The following is a 23165-nucleotide window of genomic DNA, read 5'->3' as shown; positions in this document are numbered from 1 at the left end:
CCACGTGGCTCAGAGGTTAAACATGGACCTATAATCCAGATCACAGTTCAATTCCTGGTCAGGGCACATGCCCACGTTTCGGGCTTGATCCCCAGTGGGGGGCGTGCAAGAGGCAACTGATCAATGTCTCTCTCATCATTGATATTTCTATCTCTCTCTCCCTCTCCTTTCCTCTCTCTTAAATCAATAAAGACATATTAAAAATAAATAAATAATAAAATAAATGAGTTTAATTTTTTAAATAGGTAAAATATTCATAATATGCCATTTTCATCATCACTGAAATATATTATCAATAATTTTATATTGTGATAATATCTTATGCTAATGAAAAAGTAGGAAACCCAGGTATTTGTGGAAAGAATATAAACTGCTTTTCCCAGCTTCAATGAGGTATAATTGACAAATAAAAATTGTATATATTTAAGGTATACAATATGATATTTTTATATACATATCATTGTGAAATGATTACTACAATCAGGCTAATTAATATTTCTGTCACCTCACATGGTTACCTTTTTTTGCGGTAAGAATACAAGATCTATTCTCTTAGCAAATTTTGAATATAATATACAGTATTGTTAATTATAGTCAACCTAGTGTGCTTTAGATCTTTAGAACTTATTCATCTTGCTTAATTGAAGCTTTGTACCCTTTAACCAACACCTCCCCACTTCCCCTAAATACCCCACCCCCAGCTCCTGGCAACCACCATTCTCTTCACTGTTTCTATGAGTTTGACTTTCTTAGATTCCACATAAAAGTGAGATCATGCCATATTTGTCTTTCTGTGTCTGGCTTATTTCACCAGGAATGTCTTCCAGGTTCATCCACGTTGTAAATGGCAGTATTTCCTTCTTTTTAAAGGTTGAATAATATTCCTGTCTGTCTGTCTGTCTGTCTGTGTGTGTGTGTGTGTGTGTGTGTGTGTGTGTGATCACATTCTCTTTTCTTATTCATCTGTTGATAGACATTCAGGTTATTTCCATATTTTAGCTATAGTGAATAATGCTGCAATGAATATGACAGTGCAAATATCTCTTCAAGATTTCATTTCCTTCCTATATATGCCCAGAAGTAGAATTGCTGGATTGTATGGTATTTCTACTTTTAATTTTTAAGGAACCTCGATTCAGTTTTCCATAGTGGCTATACCAATTTATAATCCTACCAACAGTGTACAAGGATTCCCTTTTCTCCACACTCTCACCAACACTTGTTGTCTCCTGTCTCATTGATAATAGCCATCCTAAAGGTGTGAGGTGACCTCTCATTGAGGTTTTGATTTGCATTTCCTGATGATTAGTGATATGGGCTACCTGTACATCTTCTCCGGAAACTGTCTAATCAAATCTTTTGCCAATTTTTAAAACTCAGGTAATTCATTCATTCATTCATTCATTCATTCATTCATTCATATTTTCACTATTGAGTTGTTTGAATTTCTTACATATTTTGCATATTAATTCCTTATCAGATATTCAGTTTGCGGATATTTTCTCCCATTCTGTAAGTTGCCTCTTCACTCTGTTGATTATTTCTTTTGCTGTGTATAAGCTGGCTATTTATTTATTTATTTATTTATTTATTTATTTATTTATTTCAATCCTCACCCAAGGATATGTCCCTTAATTTTAGAGAGAGGGGAAGGGAGAGAGAAAAGGAGAGAGAGAGAAAGACAGAGACAGAGACAGAGACAAGGAGAGAAACATCAGTGTGAGAGAGAAACATTGATAGGTTGCCTCCCATACTTGCCCCATCTGAGTATCGAACCCACAACCTAGGTATATGCCCTAACTGGGAACTGAGCCCACAACCTTTCAGTGTACAGGATGATGCTCCAATCCACTGAGCCCCACCAGCCAGGGTGAGAAGCTTTTTAGCTTGATGCAATCACACTTATCTATTTTTGCTTATGTTGCCTGTGCTTTTGAGGTCATATCCAGAAAAATTATTGCTCAGACTAATGTTAACAAGCTTTCTCCCTATATTTTCTTCTAGCAATTTTTCAACTTCAGGTCTATGTTTGTCTTTAATCCATTTTGAGTCAATTTTTGTATATGCTGTGAAATAAGGGTCCCATTTCATTCTTCTGCATGGGGATATCCATTTTTCCCAACACAAGAGACTATCCTTTCCCCATTGTGTATTCTTGGCATCCTTATTGAAGATCAGTAGCCCATCAATGCATGGATTTGTTTCTGGGCTCTTTAATTCTGTTTGATTGCTCTCTATATCTTTTATTGTGCTAGTACCATACAGTTTTGATTACTGTACCTTTGTAATATATTTTTAAATCAACTTTGTTCTTTTTGCTTATGATTGCTAGGGTTATTCTGGAACTTTTGTGGTTCCATATGAATTTTAGGATTATTTTTTCTGTTTCTGTGGAAAATGATATCTTTCCATTTTTTTTGTGTCTTTCATCAATTTCTTTAATCAGTGTTTAGGATGCCGAATTTTTACAAATGCTTTTCGGCATCTATTGAGATGATCATATGATTTGTATGCTTCATTTTCTTAATGTAGTGTATCACATTTGAGAATACAAACTGTTACACCATTTTGGATATTAATCTAACTCTCTAGTAAAATTCAACATTAGGATACCTTTGATCCAGCATTTATAGTTTTGGAAATCTATCCTACAGAAATAAGAATACCAAATCATAGGTCAATATGTATAAGGATGTTTATTATAGAACAATTTTTGTGGCAAAAAGAGGGATAACCCTACTAGCTATAAATAAGGAAATGGTTGAATAAATTATGACATAACCATATTATTGAATATGTGTGGTTTTAGACAGATCAGGTTTCAAGTACCTGTGGGAAATTCAGAGGAGAAAGTCTGTAAGCAATTGGAGATATGCATCTGAAGCTCAGGAAAAGTATCTGGACTGGAATATAGATCTGGAGTTCACTAGCTATATTATAACTCTCTTGGTTACAAGTGACAGATAGCTGGCCTAAACTGAATTAAGATTTAAAAAAAGGGGATTTGGGGTTTATTGGCTCATTTAACTGTAAAGTCCCTGATGAAGCTGACTTGAAACATGGCAGAACCTTGGAACTCAAATGATATCATCAGGACTTTCTCAGCTTTCATTTCTATTGGCCTCATTCTTCAGGCAGGTTCTCCCCATAAGGTGGCAAAAATAGCTATTAGCATCTCTAGACTTACATTTTACCAATTTAGCAAGTGCAGTGGAAAGAGTATGTCTTATCCATCCGTTGGATTCAGTAAGAAGGATGTTGTTGGCAACATTGGTGAGAGCAGTTTTAATACAACAATAGAGTTGAGAATACAGAAGGGTTGAGAATCAAGTCAGAGGAGTAAGTAGAAAATAACAAATGTAAATGAAAGGGAGGGAGAGAGTAGAGTAATAGCTAGAGATTTATTAACCATCTACTATTTCTAAAGCATTGCATCCATTACACCCAGGGATACAAAAATACATAAGATAAGGGTTCTTATTCTGGAATCACATGGCCTTCATTAAAGAGAGAATCTTTTAAATAATTCCCAGAGGTGATAAGTACTTATATGGAGGTAGGATAAGATTGGCATGGAAGCACAGAGAAAGAAGCCACAGAATGGCCAAACAAATGCATTAAATACATCTCCAAGGAGAAGTGCACAATGGCTGACACTAGGCATGCATACATGAATTAATGAGGTGACATTTGAATTGGATTTTGGAGAATGAATGGGACTTTGATTAAGAAAAGTAGAAAATGCATTTCTGACAAAGGGAATAGCAAATGCAAAGGCTAACCAATCCCCTAGATATGCTGACTCTCCTCTTGGCTAAGAAGTCTAATATGTATGTGCCTGGCCAGGTTGCTCAGTCGATTGGATCATCGTCCTGTACTCCAAAAGGTTGCAGGCTTGATTGCCAGTCAGGGCACATACCTGTGTTGCAGGTTCAATCCCTAGTCGGTGTGTATATGGAAGTAATGGATCAATGTTTCTCTCTCACCTCTCTCTCTCTCTCTCTCCCTCCCTCTCCCTCTCCCTCTCCCTTCCCCCCTCTCAGAATCAATGAGAAAAATGTCCTTGGGTGAGGATTAAAAAAGGAAAGAAAGAAATCTAATATGTAACATAGGAGGCTTAAAGGAAGGGTTGAGGGAAGCCAGAATATTGGGTGGAGAAAAGGTGACAAGATCCCCAAACCACCTAAGGGGCTTTCAAATGCCCACTGAGGCATTTGATAAATGGCATTTTAATCCCAAATTATCTTTGCATCTTCCCCACCTTACTACACTTGAGAAATGGACTCTAAGTTGACTTAGAAGACATAATCCTATGCCATTGACGTGTATAGAAATATAGGGAGAGCTATTTTTGAAATGGCAGTGCACAAAGGAGGCTTTGCTGTAGGCTTAGAATCTTGGCTGCATTTTACCACTGCTTTCAGTATCCACCCCCTATTACTATAGCACATTAGGTCTAGCCTCACTGGGGTTATTTATACCCCACGCCAGGGGTCTAACCAATCTAGGCTATTTGTCACATGGTGTACTAGAAAAAAGGTGACTTTGTGCAGATCTATTCTCCCTATAGCAAAATAATTTGTGGGCCTGGTCTGCTGCCAGATAGTTGGTAGTGTCCTTTATAGATGAAATTCACCATATCATTATCTTACATTGTGCCAGAAGAGTGAGAAGAAGATTGGCTAGGTAATTCACTATGTTTTGATCCTAATCTGTTTAGAAATATAATTTCTTAAAATGGAAATGGAAAAAGAATGTGTTTTTCATGATAGCTTCACAGTATCTCCTGAGAGGATGTTCAGTTATTATAAATACAGCAATTTGATTCTGTCCTCAATTTTCTGATATATTTCATCTCTTTAAAAACAAACTACATTGAAATTATGAAATTTTAAAGTATGAATTGTATGCTTCCAAAAGTGAAATTTTGTATTTCAGGTCACACATTTAACTATTTTGTTCAAAAGAAAAAGGAAACTTCTTACATGAGTCATAAAGTCATTGGTCATTATCTTTACAAGCCATCTCCAAAGCTCTTTAAAAACATAGGTTTACATTGTAACCTATTTAAAGGAGAAGGGTAAATTTGTGGTGCAAATATTTTATCTCAGAGGTTGTTTACAAGTTTCAGTTCAGCATCTTGAATCTAATTTGTTCTTCCCATTCACTAGCATAATATTCAAAATCCAGAAGCTTTCAGAAACAAGGCCCACATTTAGTGCAGTTAAGCTCCCAGTACATGGATGAGATATATATACAAGAAATAAAAATTTAGTTGATATCAAGAAGCAACTTTTCTGACCCTTGGTTTCGGTAACAGCTTGGGGTAAAGAGCATAGAATTTAGAGCCACATAGACCTGATTTCAAATTTAAAATCACAGAGACTGCCCGGCCTGGAATGGCTCAGCGGTTGAGTGTCAACCTAGGATCCAGGTGATCGGGGTTCGATTCCCGGTCAGGGCACATGCCCGGGTTGTGGGCTCGATCAATGACTATCATTGATGTTTCTGTCTCTCTCTTGCTCCCTCTCCTTTCCTCTGTCTGAAATCAATAAAGATATATTTTTAGAAAAATAAATAGATAAATAAATAAATAAATAAATAAATAAATAAATAAATAAATAATAAAATAAAATCACAGAGACTGAATTTCAAATCTTAGCTCTACTACTTTTTGCTTTGTGGCCTTGGCCAAGTCAGCCTAAGTTTTCTCGTTGTATAAAAGCAGAAATAATGCTTCCTTTAATAAGCTATTATAAGAATTAGAGATAATGTAAAATGCCTAATTCAATACAGGCACATAACAGGTACTCCATAATTGCTAATTATTAGTATCGACCATAAAGTGAGAACAGTACTAGTCCATATAGTACTTCTCAGGTTATGGGTACAATAAATAAAAATGCCTTTTTTCAAACACTACAATCATGTAGCTACTTTAATAGTTGAGAAAAGGAGCTATCCTGCTTCTCTCACAGGATTGTGATGATCAAAAGAGAGAATACATGCTAAATCACTTAGAAAAATAGAAAAAGCTGTTAAAGATTAAGATAGAATATTTTACATAAGGCTTAAGATTTCTTTTTTCTTCTCCCACCAATGATTTTAAAATTAAAGAATAAAAATTGTATATCACAAACTGCTATTACTTTGATAGTTTAATCATTACATCTGATTTTGTTAATCGTTCAAAAACATACAGAATGTGAGTTTTGTAAACAAAATGTAATTATTTTTGTTACATCCCAATTATTATGAGGTATTTTATTTAGCAACCTCAAATATCTAGAACACAGCTTAGAACCCCCAAAAGGAAGGAGGATAGAAACTCTATGATCTAGGGGGGAAATCTCAATCCACTGAGGCCTCTCACTCTACACCTGTAAGAGAGGCTTGATGCCAACCTCACTAAGCCTCTAGTCTTAGTGTTCTTTATAAAATAAACATTACTTGCTGATGAAATGAGCTTAGTTGGCAGACAACTAATTAGAATGGAAGAAGGGGTCTACTAGCTGTGAGAATACAGATACCCTCAGATGGCACAGTTAGCAGTGTAAAGAACAGCAGAAGTCTAAAAGCGGAATACTAGAAAAGTGAAATCACTTGGAACTGTTCATGTGGTGGTTCACACTTCTCTGCATGCCTTGGTAAACACTGAGCACCCCACTGTATGGCCCAGTGGGGGATTTTTATAATGATGCTTAGTCCTCAGTAGATAACTGTATCTGACATGACAAGACAGAGAGAATATTTTTGAAAGATTTCTGTCACATTCTAAAGTTTGCTGTTAGTAGAGTAACAAGAAAACTCACTTCTGTGGAACCTCTTATATGGTGCCAGTAAGTAAGGTGTTAACTCGGCATAAAGCTGTTAGATGAAGACTATATAACATTGTAATTAGAAAGAAATCTCAGGCATAGTATTCAACCAAGTCTATTAGAAGCCATCTTAAAGATTATATAATAAATTCTAAATATTTCATATGGATTTTTAAAATCTTTGGTACTAAACATAAAAATTACCCCAGACATAATTTAATAATTCCTGATGTAAGTTGTGTTCAAAATATTATAAGACCTTAATAATATTATTTATTGAAATCAATTATTGGTCAGAACTGTACATGTAAATGTTAAAGATTGAACTGAATCTGACCTAGGTTGAAGTCCTGATCCCCCACTTTCTGGTCCTCTAAGTTGTAGCAAGTCAGCCTCCATGTCATTTCACAGAATTGTTATATAGGTCAAATGAAATGCTCTATGTGCAAATACTATGTAAACTATAAAGTGAGGTACAAATGTGAAGTATTACTTCTCATAAAAGTTAAATACAGAAACAGTGTGGTGTGAGAGAGTTTATTGGTTTGGAGATTTCAAAGAAATCGGGGATTACAAGAAAACCAAAGGCATACTCGCCTTTTTTTGTTGTTTTATAAATTTAGGGTTTTTTCTTTTTTTAAAATGTCTTTATTAATATCAGAGAGAGGAAGGGAGAGGGAGAGAGAGAGAGAAACATCAATGATGAGAGTCATTGATCGGCTGCCTCCTGCACGCCCCTGACTGGGAATTGATCCCATAACCCGGGCATGTGCCCTGACTGGGAATCAAACTGCAGTCCTCCTGTATCATAGGTTGATGCTCAACTGCTGAGCCACGCCAGCTGGGCAGGCATACTAATCTTAATATGTCATGTAACATTACCATGGAGCACCAAATACAGTAGCAAAGTGGTCTTACCTCTTTCATCAGACCTTGCTGGTTACAGCCTCTTGGTTTTACTAAACCAGTCCCCTTCCTGAACTGCCTTCTTACTTCCCCACCTCTAATCCTTATTCATCTTTTTAGAACCTAATTCTGATGTTTCATGGCCTTAACAAACCTCCATTCGGATAGCTCATCTTCTTAGTTTATATTTTTCCATGGGCATGCTTAAAAGACACATATTTTATAGATCTCTTTCATGTTCTTCTCTCATCTTCTCAGCTAGGTGATAAGCCACAAGCAGTCAAGGATCGCCTGGCCGGGCATCACTCGGTGGTTGAGCATCGACCTAGGATCCAAGCGATTGGGGTTCGATTCCCCGTCAAGGCACATGCCCAGGTTGCGGGCTGCAGCCGATCAATGACTGTCTCATCATTGTTTCTGTCTCTCTCTCCCTCTCCTTTCCTCTCTGAAATCAATAAAGGCATATTTTAAAAAAAGAAAAGTCAAGGATCCCTTCTACATCAGCATGGCAACTAGCATAGGATGACTTAATAGCCAAGTAGTTAATGTTTGTAGATTGAAAGAAACATCCTATAGGCCCATCCAAAAGTCCCTCTTTTAAAAGAAAAAGCTGTATTTGAAAGATCTTAAGAGACAGGCCTTAGATAATGCAGATGTCTATGAAGCTACAAGAGTTGTATATAATGGCAAATATTTGGTAAATCATCGAGAGATTGAAGGAAGGAGTTATAAATATTTGTCCATGAGGGAGCAGCTTGTGAGCCCTTTCCAGTTCTATTCTGTACCACAGTAACAATTCTGTCTTCTAATGGCCACTTCAAAGGGCAGTTCTGTACAACACACAAAATGTTGCATTCTCACATTTAAACACAAAGGAAGAAATAAAAATTGCATTGTAATTTATCATCACATATTATCTCACCCTTCATTTCCCAAATTTTATTATTTCTCTGTTATGGTATAATGTGGCAGATCTTGACCTTTTGTCGGCATAATTCACAGTTTGGATAGCATTCACATGGGGGCTCCCTCCCTGAGGTCCTTGGGGTTTTCTGCATTTTTCTAGCATGCTGGCCCCTTTCTTTCATGCTCAAGAAAATGTATGAGAATTCAAATGAGAGTGACACTATTACAGAAACACCATTAAATCTATTCCACTGTTTATTTATTTAAATCATTAGTGACCTTCAGTACTCTGTTAGCAACAAAATATTTGTAACACATTTCAATAACTTACTTTTAAATTACTGTGGCAATGACACATACTTTTATTTTGTATTTAGGGACCTGGGTTCAAGTTGCAGGTCTGCTACATATTTGCTATGAAATTTTGAATGTGCTTACTAATCTCTCAGCCTCAGTTCCTATAAAATGTCAAAAATGGTAGTACCCACTTTACTGGGTTACTGTGGAGATGAAATATAGTGTAATTTGAAAAACACATTTAAAATGTAAAGCCCTGGACAAATCTGAGTTCTATATCCCTGTATGCACCTGTGTAATTTTCCTTTTCCACATTGTCAAGCCCTTGGCTTAGGCCCTGAACTACCTATTGCTTTATCTCATTCCTAACTTTATGTAAATTCCTCTTCCCCTCTTCCTTCAGATTCATTCCCTTATAGTTGATCCAGCTAACAGTCCCAAATTTATGCTTTTCCATTAGAACCAGCTAAAATAAACCCTAACTCCTGAAGGTGATTCTTACTGTGCTCATAGTTATGAACTTTAATGCAGTCAAGAGCAGATTAAAAACTCCTTATTTTAGAATTTCCACCTTTCCCCTACTCCCAGAGAATGCTTTCATGTACACCAAAAGTCAGGTTCTTCTCTTGCCCTGCCAGTACGATACCCCTGTGCAGAAAGGCAACTTACAGGATGCAGAGGAAAGGGACTGACCACCAAGAACAAGAAGGGTGGAAGGTCTAGGGAAGACAGGCCCCAAGTTCTCCAGCTGTGTTGGCATTGTCAAATTTTATATGGGAACTTTCAGCAGTAGGGCCTATCTGTACCCACTGCTATTGTTCCAAGCTTTAACTCCACTTGCTGCAGCCCACTAGAGCAAAATAAGATTGGAAAACTAGGACCAACTGCCATTCATAATGTTTTTGGGCCTCCACAAGTATCCTTATCCCTACCAGTTCCTCTTCTTACTGGTTCTGACCCATATTGCAACTCTCTCTGGATGGTCTCCATTGCCTTCTCCCTCATCTACTACATACTTGTTTCAGTTGAATTAGAATTGTGAATTCCTAGATCTCTACCCCAGAAAAACCTCTTACATGTATGCAGTAACAGACTTAGACAAGAATATACAGTAGCAAAATCTAACAACTCAAATGCCTGTCAATGGGCTAACATTTGGATAAACTATGATATAGTCATACCAATGAAATGCAGCAATACTTAGTGGTATGAATGAATCTTATTAATATAATTTTAAGTTTATAAAAAATAAGTCTCCTATGCTAAAGTTGTCAAAAAAACAAACAAACTTGGGTATATATCCAAAGGAAATAAAATCACTATCTCGAAAGATATCTGTGCTCCCATGTTCATTGCAACATTATTTACAATGGTCAAGACATGGAAACAACCTAAATTTCCATCCATGGGTGAATGGATAAAGAAAAAGGTGGTATACATATATACAATGGAAAATTATTCAGCCATAAAACAAAAGGAAATCCTGCCATTTATGACAACATGGATGAAACTTGAGGGCATTAAGCTAAGTGAAATAAGCAAGACAGAGAAAGACAAGTACTGTATGTTCTCACTCCTATGTGGAATATAAAAACCTGAACTCATAGAAACAGAGAACAAATTGGTGTTTTCCAGAGGCAGAGAAGGGTTGAGGGTGGGATAAATGGGTGAAGGTAGTCAAGAGGTACAAACTTCCAGTTATAAGATCAATAAGTCATGGAGATGTAATGTACAGCATGGTAACTATAGTTAAAATACTGTATTGTATATTTAAAAGTTCCTAAGAGAGTAGATCTTAAAAGTTCTCATCACAACAAAAAAATTTGTAACTATGGGAGGGGATGAATGTTGACTACACTTATGCGATCATTCCACAATATATACAAATATCAAATCATTATACTGTACACCTTAAGTTAATACAACATAATATCAATTATATCTCAATAAAACTAGAAAAAATAGTTACAAACCTATATATGTACTAAATACATTTAAGAAACAAGTCACCTTTGACCTATAATAATAAGCCTAATTGAATACTGAAAAAATTAACTCCCAAAATATTAAATATAGCATAACCTTTATATAATGTCACAAAACAACTAAGTCTTTATTTTATAAAAACATTTTTAAGAGTACATATAAATGTGATGCAAATATGAAAAGGAAATCAAGGGAATGATGAAGACAAGGTTCAAGATCAAGTTTACCTTAGGTGGGGCAGAGGTAGGGAAATGAGAATGAATGTGATTAGAAGTAAGTTTTGAAAAATGGTCTTAGCTTTTGTTTTGGGTGATTGGTTACCAGATAATTATTTACATTGTTTTTTAAAAGTTGAATAAATAAAGTAAGCTCTACATTTAGACCAATAGGAATTAAGATATGTTGGAAATGTCAAATACATACCATATTTCAAACAGTACACAAAAAGCAATGTAAAATATCTAATTAATACATATTTTTAAACAGCCCAAGTGCCCATCAGTAGATGAGTAGATAAAAAAGCTGTGGTATATTTACACAATGGAATACTACATGGCTGTAAAAATGAAGGATCTCTTACCCTTTTCCACAGCATGGATGGACCTAGAGACCATTATGTTAAGTGAAATAAGCCAATCAGAGAGAGACAACTTTCACATGATCTCACTTATATGTGGAATCTAATGAACAAAATAAACTGATGAACAAAATAGGACAAGAGGCATGGATACATGGAACATACTGACAGATCTCAGAGGAGATGAGGGTGGGGGAAACTGGAAGAGATTAGCCAAAGAACATATATGCATATCGCATAGCCCATTGACACACACAACAATGTGGTAAAGGCTGGGTGGAGGGGGGACTGGATGGAGGTGGGAGGCAAAAGGGAACACCTGTAATAATGTCAACAATAAAAAGTTGCAAACAGTGGAAAAATACATATTTATACAAAGTACATGTTGAAATTATAATATTTTGGATATATTGAGTTAAATAAAATGTCAAATTAAAATTGTCACCAGATTCTTTTTACTTTTTTAATATAGCTAATAGAAAATTTAGCATTAACATATATGACTCAAATTTGTGGCTTACATCATATTTCTATTCTACAATGATGGTTTAAGAATCCTATAACACAAGTCTTTGTAACCAATTGTTTTCAGACTTAAAGGTACTTAGTTTGTCTAAGTACAATTTATTTTCTTTAACACAAGGAATGTAACATGACAACCTCAGTTCCCAGACAGAGCCACTATTAACAATTAAGTAGACTTGCTAGGTATATGTGTTTTTAAGGTTTTACAACCTGAGAGTCAAAGTTATCCCTCTTCTTTCTCACTTTCTCTGACACCGAAGAATCAATGGAAGATCATGGCTTGATGTTTGTGCCAAGCAGAGTTAAAGGAGCAATTCCCACCACTGAACTTAAAATCTCTATTGTTAACTGGATTTTGGATTTCTTTCCCTGGCCAAATCTTCTACTCCTCCCTAAAAGAACTGCTGTTTGGCATATATTTATACAAAAAAGCTAAAGTAAACTGACATTAAAGTTTCAAGAATTTCCTAATACCCCTCAAAAAAAATCAGTGACCCGATGGGATATTGCAAGACCAGAACTAAGAATCACTGTTTCAGTGTATTGATCGGCAACAAATAACCTGAATATTTCTCCTAGTGGGTATGAAGCAAACTTCTGATGTGAGTGTAATGATCTGGAAAAAACATAATGCTTCCATTTTTCTTCATAGTTTTTTCTCTATTCTTAGGAAATATTTTAATGAAGTTAGCTGTAGGGGGGGAAAAGAATCCAAAGATCAGATTTGGATTATGCACTAGATCTTAAAAATTTTCTTTCCAAATTGCCTGAGGCCCTATATAAAAATCATTAATAAAGGAAGAGCTTTTAAAAAAATTTTATTGAATTTATTGAGGTGGCATTGGTTAATAAAATTATACAGGTTTCAGGTGTATAATTCTATAATATATCATCTGTATATATCATCTATAATATATCATCTGGCATTGTGTGTTTACCACCCCAAGTTAAGTCTCCTTCTGTCACCATTTATCCCCCTATACCCTCTTTTACCTCTCCCCCCCATCTAGTAATCACCTAACTGTACTCTGTGTCTATGATGGTTTTTCCCTTTGCTTAATCCCTTCATCTTTTTCACCCATCCCAACAACCTCCATCCCCTCTGACAGCTATCAGTCGGTTTTCTGTATCTGAGTCTGTTTCTATTTTGTTTGCTCATTTATTTTATTCATTAAATTCCTCATATAAATGAAATCGTATGGTACTTGTGTTCCTCTGACTGGTTTATTTCACTTAGCATAATATTCTCCAGGTCCATCCATTCTATCCAAAAGGTAAGATTTCCTTCTTTTTTACAGTCAAGTAGTATTCCATGGTGTAAATGTTCCACAGCTTTTTTATCCGCTCATCTACTGATGGGCACTTGGGCTGTTTCCAGATCTTAGCTATTGTAAATAGTGCTACAGTGAACATAGGGGTGCATATATTCTTTCAAATTAGTGTTTTAGGATTCTTAGGATACATGCCAGAGGTGAAATCACTGGACCATAAAGCAGTTCCATTTTTAACGTTTTAAGGTAACTTCATTCTGCTTTCCACACTGGCTGCACCAGTCTGCATTCCAACCAACAGTGCACCAGGGTTCCCTTTTCTCCACATCCTCGCCAACATTTGTTGTTTGTTGATTTATTGATGATAGCTATTCTCACATGTATGTGATATCTCATTGTGGTTTTAATTTACATTTTTCTGATTATTAATGACATTGAGCATCTTTCCATATGTCTATCAGACATCTGTATGTCCTCTTTGGAGAAGTGTCCATTTTTTAATTGGATTGTTTTTTTGGTGTTGAGTTGTATGCTGTGTCTATAAATTTTGGATATTAACCCATTGTCAGATTTAATTGTTGGCGAATATGTTCTCCCATTCAGTGGGTTGTCTTTTCATTTTGTTAATGATCTCCTTTGCTGTGCAAAAACTTTTTAGTTTGGTGAAGTTCCATTTGTTTATTTTTCTTTTGTTTCCTTTGCCCAAAGAGATATATCAGAGAAAATATTGTTATGAGAAATGTCTGAGATTTTACTGCCTATGTTTTCTTCTAGTATTTTTATGGTTTAGAGTCTAACATTTAAGTCCTTTACCCATTTTGAGATAATTCTTGTGTATATAATGTAAGAAAGTTATTTAATTTCATTTTGTTTTGCATGTTATCTGTCCAATTTTCCCAACACCGTTTATTGAATAGACTATCTTTACTCCATTGTATATTTTTGCCTCCTTTGTCCTCTACACCCTAGCCAAGGCAGAGAAGTTCTCAGCAGGGCCTTAGCTCCGCAGTATGGGGTAATAGGGAGTGCAAAAGGTGGGACTATTGCTTTCCCCCAGGATCATACCATATGAAGGGGAATGCTCTTTTCAAGAAAGATGATTTCTGCAGTATGGAAGAATGACTCAGCACAGGGATCCTGGCAGCTGCCGTTCAGCTCTCTCCCCAGAGCCACAACCCCAGACTCTCCTCATGTGACTCTAGTCAGCACCCTCCTCCAGAGCCCAGGGTGAGTAGTTGTGAACAAAATTTTGTGCACCCCTTAAGAGGGCATCTATGTCTCTAGTGGACTTCATCTCTCCCTGACAGGTAGAATTCCCACTGATTTTCATAGCCAGATGTTTTATGGGTGCCTCCTTCCAGCTCTGGTGCTCCAGGCTGGGGAGCCCAATATGGGGTCGAGACTGCACATTCCTCACAGGGAACCTTTGCAGCTGAGATATGCCTCCAGAATCTCAGCTGCCTATGGGAGTGGGACGAGCCCTTTTCAAGTCTCTACCCTTCCTACCAGTCTCAGTGTTGCTTCTTCTGTAGATCCTTGGTTATGAGACTTCTGTTCAGCTAGTCTTCAGTTGATTACTCAAGTTGATTGTGCTATAATTTAGTTGTAATTCCAGATTGGTCCTGGGAGGGGGTGAGTGTAACATCCACTTACTCTGCCACCGTCTTAGATCTCAGGAACAGCTTTTTCCTTTCCAAGGCTGGGCTAAGTGCCATGGAGTTTACAGAAGCTATTTTCTTTGTTCACATTATTGATAAGTTCAAAGATTTTGGATGCATTTCATGAAACAAATAATTTGAAATTGTTTTGTTGTCCATTCAATGAAATGAATTTATTCAGCATTATAATCTTAAGAACCATACCAGTGAATTTTCAATCATATTCTATATGAACCCAGCCCTTGCATTTGTTAAGACCTGCATGAGAGAAATAAATACAAACTTTACTCTTACTGGTATTCTGATTAGGATCTATTTTCTCTTCCTTTTACAGAAAAATGGCAGACTTGAACTAGGCATTCCAACCAAGGCTTTTCTGGAACACATTTTAAGTCATTGTTCAAGACTATACTCTATACCCTTTAGTCCATTATCATTCTTCTTCTAACCTAACCCCTTATTCCTCAATTCCAATTTATTTCTTTATTGATCATATATTTGTTTTTGTCTTGCTTCCTCCTCCTAGTCCAATGACAATTCCTTGAACTAAGAAACCACATGTAGGTTTAATTCAAAAGTAATATAATGCACATGTCCAGAAAATAGTTATCAACAAAATTATCACCTAAAACCATTTACACCAAACCCTGTCTGGGTTTATCTTACACTATCTATGCCTTTGTTTAAATGCCATAAGAGCACATAACATGGCAAACTTGTTCAGAGATCACAGAAATATAAAAAGGACTCTGAAACACAAATGAACAACCTGTGAGAGTTTTTTATATTAATGACCTATATTTAACATTTTTAGTTTGCTTTTGCTATATAGAAATGTGTCCCATTTATGGAACACTGTGTGATCTAATTTATTGAACAGAATGGTAGATTAGACAGAGCATTTGGTTGAAAATAGATTTGGATTTTAGATCTAGTTCAGCTTCTAACTGGCTGTGGGACTTAGGAGGGAAAAACCTCTGCTTAATTTCTTGGGCAAGAAAAAGGAATGGCCAAACACACATCCTGATCATTCATAAGGGTATTAACAAGATCAATACATCAGAAATATAGGGTGTCCCCTCAAAATGTATACACACACTTTGAATTATTATAAAGGCAATATTTATTAAAATGCATTTTATTTTCAAAATTGAGCTATCGTCTGTTAAAGTGTATATACATTTTGGGGGACACCCTTTATATCAGGTGATAGCTCACTGTGATATTGATATGTATTTCCCTAATAATTAGTGATGTTGAACATCTTTTCATGTGCCTGTTGGCCATCTGTATGTCCTTGGAGAAAATATTTGTTCAGATCCTCTGCCCATTTTGGAAAAAAAAAAGTTTTTCTCTATTTTTTCCTTTTATTGAATTTATTGGGGCAAAACTCGTTAATAAAATTATACGGATTTCAGGTGCACAATTCCACAACACATCATCTGTACACTGTATTGTGTATTCACCACCCCAAGTCAAGTCTCTGTCCATCACTATTTATCTATCTCCCCTACACACTCCTCCACCTCTCCTGAGGCCCCTCCTCCCAGCAATCAGCACACTGTTGTCCTTGTATATGAATTTTTCTCTTTTTTTTCTTTTCTGCTCAATCCCTCCAACCCTTCCTCCCAGCCCTGCAACCTCCCACCCCTGACAGCTGTCAGCCTGCTCTCTATGAGTTTGTCTCTATTTTGCTTGTTAGTTCATTTTGTTCATTAGATTCCACATATGAGTGAAATCATATGGTACTTGTCTTTCACTGACTGGCTTATTTCACTTAGCATGAGTCTCCCTGAGTCCACACATGCTGTCACAAAGGGTAAGATTTTCTTCTTTTTGCTGTTGAGTAGTATTCCATGGTGTAAATGTACCAAAGCTTTTCCATCCACTCATCTACTGATGGATACTTGGGCTGTTTCCAAATCTTGGCTATTGTAAATAACACTGCAATGAACATAGGGGTGAATACATACTTTTGAATTTTGGTTTCAGGTTTCTTTGAAGAAATTCTCAGAAGTGAAATTGCTAGATCATAAGGCATTTCCTTTTTTTTTTTTTTAATCTTTGCCTGAGGATATTTTTTCCATTGCTTTTTTCCCCTCACACTTAATCATGTTTTATTTGGGAAGAATTTCTAATTGTAAAGCTGAATGTGAGACCCTTTCACAATTACAGTTCTAGAAACATGGTAGTTTCAGAGATCCCAGTGTTCAAAGTATATTTCAAAATTAATAACAAAAACAAAGCACACCCAAAAGAAAGCTCTTAGATTGGTTTGGTATATACAACCATTGATTCAGCTGTTCTCAGAAACAGGCCCACAACTTCCCTGCACATCAGGTGGGATGGAGTCAATGCCCACAGGAGAACAAAAGTTTCTAAATAAGTTAGCTACTTGGACAATATTATCCACTCCTAGAGAAGACAGTAAGATAACAAGGCCCAGTGGTGGGGAATGTGGTACAGCACCAGTTTCACAGGGAGCTTCTGGGATCCTAGGGTCAGCAGTTGTTGGCATATGGCACACAAAATGAAAAGAAGTCACCAGAAGCAGGGAGAGTATTGAAGGACAGGGAGTCTCTCCCAGTCTCACCCAGCCTTTCAGCTTGCTAACAGCAAAGGCTATGTTCTGCAGTATCTTCAGGATAACGTTTGCGACAGCTAAAAAAACAAAAGAAAATCACCCAGTGTTATTCCCCAGAAAGTCCATGTCTGAAAAGAAAGAGGGACCTGGTTAGGGTTCCCACAGAGGACTCTGCCTCCCATCTACTTCTGTTTCCACATGCTATAAGACATCAGCCAAAGTATGTTCTATGATGGCACCCCAGCCCATGTCACTCATAGGGCAGTAAGTGAGATCCTTTGGAGGATACTTGAAGCATGGTCCAAAGTTAATGGAAACCATGCAGGTCTTGTACAGTGAGATGGCCGGAAAGTAAACCCCCTCAAAAATATCTTTGTAAGCCACACCTTGATTGACACCATTTTTATAAAATATTATCTCACTATGGAGAGTCTGCTTTAGGCTCTTCTCTGCTTTATCCACAAAGTCTTTTTCCTCAAAATACAAATAACTCTTGAACTTTATCAAAGCCTTATCTTTATAAGTATCAGGCAGTGACTTGGCTGTCTCCATGTCTTCAGGAAGATTGATATAGAATCCTAGGACATCTCCCTGTCCATAGCCAGAAGAATAGTGTTTGCCAATGGACTGGTGGAACTTGGTTCCCTTTTTGCTCCGCCAAGAATAGCTAAATTTATCATAACCTAAGGGAGCTTGAAGGTTACCCAATGGTGGAGACCAGCCCAGTCTAGCAGCAGTGTCTGGTGGCATCTCACCCACCATAATTTCAAAGTACCAAGCACCTTTCTGTACGCCATGAGAAGCCTGTACCATAGAGTAGCCCTTCTCTCCAACCACAGTCAGCCGGTCATCAGAGATCTTTAACTGGGGAGCTCAATCATGTAGGGCTAACAAAACCCGCTCATACAAGCAGGCTCTGTAGAGATCTCCAGGAATAGGTTTTCCTGCCCAGCAATCAAGGTCAAGCTTCTCAGGGTCAGGGGAGTGGAGATCAGGCTCAGCTAGCGTATACCAATAGCCATCTTTGTTAAACAGGTGTTCCAAGGGGTAGCCATGAGGAGGAAGGTGCTGAGCAGAAAACAAAGGGTCACTATGGGCCCTTTTGGTGGTCCCTGTGATCCCTCCATCCTGCTGTTTGCACTTAGCTCCTCTTCCTTTTCCACTGCTTCCTGCTGCAATTCCCCCATTTAAATTCCCACTGGTAGACACAGCACTGCTTTGTTTTTGGTTGTCATAAGCAGGACAAATGTTACTAAGATCCTGATCCAAAAGTTCAAATTTGGAGTAATCTTCTTCTGGGTCCTTACTCCCAGGATCAGGATGTTCCTTTACCAAGAATACATCTCTTTCTTTACTCATTGTTTTAACAATGTTATTTGGCCAAGTCATTTTCCCAAGTCTCTATCTGGTCATCATGCACTCCCAGTACTTATCAGTAAATGGTATGATATCCTTGTCTTTGGAGAACATGGTTTTTGGGTGTTCGTCTTGTGTTCGGAACTGCCATGTTAGGTTGGCCAAAGCACTAAGGCACATTTCCTTCAAGTTTGCTTGCTTACGGAGGAAATAGGTATTCCCACTATGATGGCACAGATTGCAGTGAAAACTGTAGTTGGTCATGAAGGGTAAACAGGATGAGATATCTATGCCAAAGGTGTCTGCTGTGAACCATTTTGTACATATCCCACACTGCAGCTCTACTTCTCCCAACTGTCAGCCATTCTCTTCATCCACAGAGCCGGCTTGAGTATCCATTGCCTCAGAAGTATCCCCAGCACCTTCTAGTGTATCTTTTCCATTAGAGGATTCTGTCTCCAAACCACCACTTACATCAACAGAGTTTGCATCCCTTAAAAGCTGCTGAAAGGGTCCATTGCTTTTTAAAGAGAGTGGAAGGGGGAGAGAGAGAAAAACATTGATGTGAGAGAGACACATTGATTGGTTGCCTCCTAGACACACTCCAACCAGGGCCGGGAGTCAAGCATGCAAGCAGGGTACATGCCCTTGTCTGGAATTGAACCCAAGATTCTTCAGGCCAACACTCTAACCACTGAGCAAAACCGGTTAGGGCCATTTTTAATTTTTTGAAGTAACTCCATTCTGCTTTCCACAGTGGCTGAACCAATCTGCATTCCTACCAACAGTGCACCAGGATTCCTTTTTCTCCATATCCTCACCAACACTTGTTGTTTGTTGATTTATTGATAACAGCCATTCTGACAGGTGTGAGGTGATCTCATTATGGTTTTAATTTGCATTTCCCTGACGATTACTCACACTGAGCATCTATTCATATATCTATTGGCCATCTGTATGTTCTCTTCGGAGAAGTGTCTAATCAGGTCCTTTGCTCATTTTTTAATTGGATTGTTTGTTGTTTGCTATTAATATACTTTGGATAATAACCCCTTATCAGATGTATCATTCTTGTGTACAGTATAAGAAGGTGTTCTATTTTCATTTTTTCACACATCTGTCCAATTTTCCTAACACCATTTACTGAATAAACTATCTTTACTCCATTGTATGTTTTTGCCTTCTTTGTCAAATATTCATTGACCATATAGGCATGAGTTTATTTCTGGGCTCCCTATTCTGTTCCATTTTTCGTATATGTCTGTTTTATGCCAGTACCATGTTGTTTTGATTACTATGGCCTTGTAGTATAGTTTGATATCAGATAGCATGATTCCTCCAACTTTGTTCTTTTTCAATATTGCTGTGGCTATTCAAGGTCTTTTGTGGTTCCATATAAATTTTTGGATTATTTGTTCTAGTTCTGTGAAATACACCATTAGTATCTTGACAGGAGTTGAGTTGAATCTATGGATTGCTTTGGGTAGTATGGACATTTTAATGAGGTTAATATTTCCTATCCATGAACATGGTATATGCTTCCACTTATTTGTATCTTCTTCAATTTCTTTCTTCAGTGTCTTCTAATTTTCCAAGTACAGGTCTTTTACATCCTTTGTTAAATTTATTCCTAGGTATTTTATTCTTTTTGAAGCAATTGTGAATGGTATTGTTTTCATTATTGGTGTATGAAAATGCATCTGATTACTGGATATTTATTTTGTGTCTTGCTACTTTACTGAACTCATCTATTAGTTTTAGTAGCTTTTTGGTGGAATCTTTAGGGTTCTCTATATACAGTACTTGCACTTGAAAGGAATGTATATTCTGCTGCTTTGGAATGAAATGTTCTGAAGATACCAATTAAATCCATCTGATGTAGTGTGTCATTTAAGGCTGCCATTTCCTTGTTGATTTTCTGTCTGGAAAATCTATCCATTGATGTCAATGGAATGTTAAAATCCCCTACTATATCCGTATTACTGTCAATCTCTCCCCTTATGTCCATCAGGATTTGCTTTACACATTTAGGTAGGTGCTCCTATATTGGGTGCATAAATGTTTACAAGTGTTATATCCTCTTGTTGGAATGATCCCTTTATCATTATGTCCTTCTTTATGTCTTACCATAGCCTTTGTTTTAAAGTCTTTTGTCAAATATAAGTATTAATACCCCAGCTTTTTAAAAATTTCCTTTTGCATGAAATATAGTTTTCCATTCCTTTACTTTTACTCTGTGTGTATGTTTTGTTCTCAGGTGGGTCTGTTGTAGAGAGCATATACCTGGGTCTTGTTTTCTTAACCATTCAGCTACCCTATGTCTTTTGATTGGAGCATTTTAGACATTTACATTTAAAGTCATTTTATTTATTTATTTATTTATTTATTTATTTATTTATTTATTTATTTTTGGTAAGGGAAAGCAAAAGTTTATTGAAGAGAGGAGAGACAAAAGCTCCCGCTGCAGCAAGAGAGGTCCCAAACAGGTAGCCTTTAAAGTGATTTTAGATAGATACAAATTTATTGCCATTTTATTCTTTTACCTACGTTCCTCTAGGTTTCTTCTTCTTCTTTCTTTCTTGCTTTCTTTCTTCTTTCTTTTTTCTCCGTCTTCTTGCAAGCCCATTAACATTTCTTTTTTTTTTTTTTTTATCCTCACCTGAGTGTATTTTTCCATTGCTTTTCAGAGACAGTGGAAGGGAGAGAGAGAGAGAGAGAGAGACTGATGTGAGAGAGACACATCGATTAGTTGCCTCCCGAATACATCCCAACCAGGGATGGGGGCCAAGCTTGCAACCGAGGTATATGCCCTTGGCTGGAATCTAACCTGGGACCCTTCAATCTGCAGGCTAACACTCTAACCACTCAGCCAAATGGGCTAGGGCCCATTAACATTTCTTGTAATACTCGTTTGGTGGTAGCAAACTCCTTTAACTTTTTTCATCTGGGAAGCTCTTTATTTCTCCTTCAATTTATTTTTAAAATTTTTTTCAACTTTTTATTTTTAAATAATTATAAATTCACAAAAAATTTCAGAGATATTACAGAGAGGCCTCATCTCCCCTTCACCTACCTTCCCCCAGTGGTTACATCTTGGGTAAATACAGTACAGTATCAAAACCAGGAGAGTAACATTGGTACAATACATTTGTAAAGTTCCATGTCATTTTGTCACATGTAGATTGGTGTGGTGACTTGATTGTCAAGGGTATTATAGTGATGGAAAACACAGCCAGTATAAAAAAATGTATAATTCTGTTTATATGACATTCTCAAATGACAAAATTATAGAAATGGAAAACACAATGGTTGTCAGGAATTGGGAATGATGGGGGAAGGAGAGTGGGTGTGGCTATAAAGTAGTAGCAGGAGAGAGTTCTGTGTAGTGATCAAACAGTCTGCTTAAATTTTAAATGATAGTCTTCCTGGGTAAAGTAGTCTTGGTTATGGGTCTTTTTTTTTTTCTTTCCATCATTTTGAATATTTCATGCCAATGCCTTCTGGCCTGAGATATTTCTGTTGATAAATAAGCTAACAGGCTTATGGAAGCTCCCTTGCAGGTAACTGTCATCCTCTTGTGGCTTTTAAGACTATCTTTTTGTCTTTAACCTTTGCCATTTTAATTATGATGTGTCTTTGTTTGGCCTCTTTGGCTTCATCTTGTTTGGGATTCTCTGTACTTCCTGGACTTGTGTTTCTTTTTCCTTAACCAGGTTAGGGAAGTTTTCAGTCATTTTTCAGATATATTCTCCATTCCTTGCTCTCTCTCTTCTCCTTCTGGTGTCCCTATGATAGAGATGTTGTTACACTTCATGTTGTCTCAAAAGTCCCTTAAACTATCCTCTTTTTAAAAAATTCTTTTCCCTTTTGCTGCTCTGATTGGGCATTTTTTCTACCTTGTCTTCCAAATTGCTGATTAGATCCGCTGCTTCATCCAACATACTGGTTATTCCTTCCATTGTATTCTTCATTTCAGATATTGTAGTCTTCATTTCTGACTGGTCCTTTTCTATGGTTTCTATGTCCTTTTTCATGTGGTTGGACATCCTTATAACCATTACTTTTAACTCTATATCTGATAAATTGCTCTCCTCTATTTCATTCAGCTCTTTTTCTGGATATTTCCCCTGTTTTTCATTTGGGGTCTGCTTCTTTGTCCCACCATTTTGGCTGCCTATTGGTGTTTGTTTCTATGAGTTTCTTTCTTGGGTAGAAACTTCCCCTCCAAGCGGCATCAACCTATGGGAAAGCAATAGCCCCACCGCCTGCACTCCCTATTGA

At 37.0% G+C, this 23165-nt stretch overlaps 1 protein-coding gene and 1 pseudogene across 4 annotated transcripts in view; one reads left to right on the top strand and one right to left on the bottom strand.

Annotated features, from left to right (window-relative positions):
* EDA (ectodysplasin A) overlaps positions 1 to 23165 on the top strand; it is a 383358-nt gene that overhangs the window by 296053 nt on the left and 64140 nt on the right. The gene's annotated exons all lie outside the window — the stretch shown is intronic.
* LOC107532904 (set1/Ash2 histone methyltransferase complex subunit ASH2 pseudogene) lies at positions 17679 to 19372 on the bottom strand (annotated as a pseudogene).

The sequence above is a fragment of the Miniopterus natalensis genome, chromosome X (genome assembly GCF_054644295.1).
Source record: "Miniopterus natalensis isolate mMinNat1 chromosome X, mMinNat1.hap1, whole genome shotgun sequence".
Lineage (NCBI taxonomy): Eukaryota > Metazoa > Chordata > Mammalia > Chiroptera > Miniopteridae > Miniopterus > Miniopterus natalensis.
This window is presented reverse-complemented; position numbering and strand designations above follow the sequence as displayed.